Source organism: Arachis duranensis, chromosome 7 (genome assembly GCF_000817695.3).
Source record: "Arachis duranensis cultivar V14167 chromosome 7, aradu.V14167.gnm2.J7QH, whole genome shotgun sequence".
Classification (NCBI taxonomy): domain Eukaryota; kingdom Viridiplantae; phylum Streptophyta; class Magnoliopsida; order Fabales; family Fabaceae; genus Arachis; species Arachis duranensis.
In genome coordinates this window covers 45,632,649-45,635,420 of record NC_029778.3, presented here as the reverse complement: position 1 = coordinate 45,635,420, position 2,772 = coordinate 45,632,649, and positions in this window count along the sequence as shown.

Below are 2,772 nucleotides of genomic sequence, written 5' to 3'. Positions count from 1 at the left end.
TTTGAATACTTCGGTTTATAAATTTAGGGGTTTATTTTAGTGACAAACAACTTTTTGTATGAAAGGATTATTGCTTGGTTTAGAAACTATACTTCGACGAGATTTTATTTGAGAAATTCTAAACCGTAAAAAATCCCAATCATCACTTATCTGAGAACGAATCTGAAATGCCATTTGAGGAGGAAACTAGCTCCTCTACTGCTGATTCAGTTGATTCACGTGTAGGTAATATGGCGGAGCCCAGGAGGATCACTCTCCATAAAGATGGAGCTCCAGACTTTACACTGCAACTGTATCAAGTGCGTCACCCAAATCTGGCTGCAGATTTTGAACTGAAGACTGCACTAATCAACATGATACCTATGTTTTATGGCTTACCTGCTCAGGAGCCTATAAAGCATCTCAGGGATTTCCAGACAGCCTGTTCTACTGTTCGGCATCATTATGCAACTGAGACTTCTATTCTGCTAACCGCCTTTCCATTTTCTCTGGAGGGAAAGGCGAGGGGTGGTACTACACTCAACCTGAAGCAGTTGTTACTAACTGGGATATGCTCAGGAGAGAATTCTTAGAGAAATACTTCCCAGCTGAGGTTACTGATAGACTGAGGAAAAAAATTTCCTGCATTATTCAAGGCGAATTAGAGACTCTTTACGAGTATTGGGAGCGCTTCAATAACCTCCTAGATGCATGCCCCCACCACATGATTGACAAGTTAGTGTTGATCAGCTACTTCAAACAGGACATGAATTCTCAGGACAAGACTACACTAGATGGTGCGAGCAATGGTTCTCTGAAAAAGTACAAGACCACAGAAGAAGCATGGCAACTGATTGCCGACCTGGCTGAATCCTCTCGGAATGCCAGGCATAGGAACAACCATCCCAAAGCTGTTGCAGAGGTTTCTGATGAGCGGATAATTTATACGCTTTTTGGCAATATTTTTAGGTAGTTTTTAGTAGGATCTAGCTACTTTTAGGGATGTTTTCATTAGTTTTTATGCAAAATTCACATTTTTGGACTTTACTATGAGTTTGTGTATTTTTCTGTAATTTCAGGTATTTTTTGGCTGAAATTGAGGGACCTGAGCAAAAATCTGATTCAGGCTGAAAAAGGACTGCTGATGCTGTTGAATTCTGACCTCCCTGCACTCGAAATGGATTTTCTTTAACTAAAAAACTCTAAATGGTGCGCTCTCAATGGCGTTAGAAAGTAGACATCCAGATATTTCCAGTAATATATAATAGTCCATACTTTGTTCGAGTTTAGATGACGCAAACTGGCGTTCAACGCCAGTTCCATGCTGCATTCTGGAGTAAAACGCCAGAAACACGTCACAAACCAGAGTTAAACGCCAAAAACACGTTACAACTTGGCGTTTAACTCCAAGAGAAGCCTCTGCACATGTAAATCTCAAGCTCAGCCCAAGCACACACCAAAGTAGGCCTCGGAAGTGGATTTCTGCATTCAGACTTATTTCTGTAAACCCTAGTAACTAATCTAGTATAAATATGACTTTTTACTATTGTAATTTAATCGGGGTATCTAGCTTTGGACGTTTAGTTCTTAGACTTTGGAGGCTGGCCATTCGGCCATGCCTGGACCATCACTTATATATTTTCAACGGTGGAGTTTCTGCACACCATAGATTAAGGGTGTGGAGCTCTGCTGTACCTCGAGTTTTAATGCAATTACTATTGTTCTTCTATTCGATTCAAGCTTATTCTTATTCTAAGATATTCGCTGCACTTCAACCTGATGGATGTGAAGATCCGTGACACTCATCATCATCCATCCTTATGAACGCGTGCTTGACAACCACTTCCGTTTTACCTTAGACCAAGCATGTATCTCTTGGATTCCTTAATCAGAATCTTCGTGGTATAAGCTAGAATTATTGGCGGCCATTCTTGAGAATCCGGAAAGTCTAAACCTTGTCCGTGGTATTCCGAATCGGATTCAGGGATTGAATGACTGTGACGAGCTTCAAACTCGCGATTGTTGGGCGTAGTGACAGACGCAAAAGAATCAATGGATTCTATTCTGACATGATCGAGAACCGACAGATGATTAGCCATGTTGTGACAGAGCATTTGGACCATTTTCACTGAGAGGATGAGAAGTAGCCATTGACAACGGTGATGCCCTACATATAGCTTGCCATAGAAAGGAGTATGAAGGATTGAAGGAAGGCAGTAGGAAAGCAGAGATTCAACAGGAACAAAGCATCTCTATACACTTATCTAAAATTCCCACCAAGGATTTACATAAGTATCTCTATCTTTATTTTATGCTTTTTTTATTATAATTTTCGAAAACCTTTATAACTGGTAGCGCGAAATTGTGATCAATACTTTTCACAACTCAAATAATCCCCGGTGATGAAACCAAAAACTTGGTGTTCAATACCATGGCATAAACACAACTTCGCACAACTAACCAGCAAGTGTACTGGGTCGTCCAAGTAATAAACCTTACGCGAGTAAGGGTCGATCCCACAGAGATTGTTGGTATGAAACAAGCTATGGTCACCTTGTAAATCTTAGTCAGGCAAACTCAAATGGGTATGGTGATATACGAATAAAAACATAAAGATAAAGATAGAGATACTTATGTAATTCATTGGTAGGAATTTCAGATAAGCGTATGAAGATGCTTGTCCCTTCCGTCTCTCTGCTTTCCTACTGTCTTCATCCAATCCTTCTTACTCCTTTCCATGGCAAGCTTATGCAAGGGTTTCACCGTTGTCAGTGGCTACCTCCCATCCTCTCA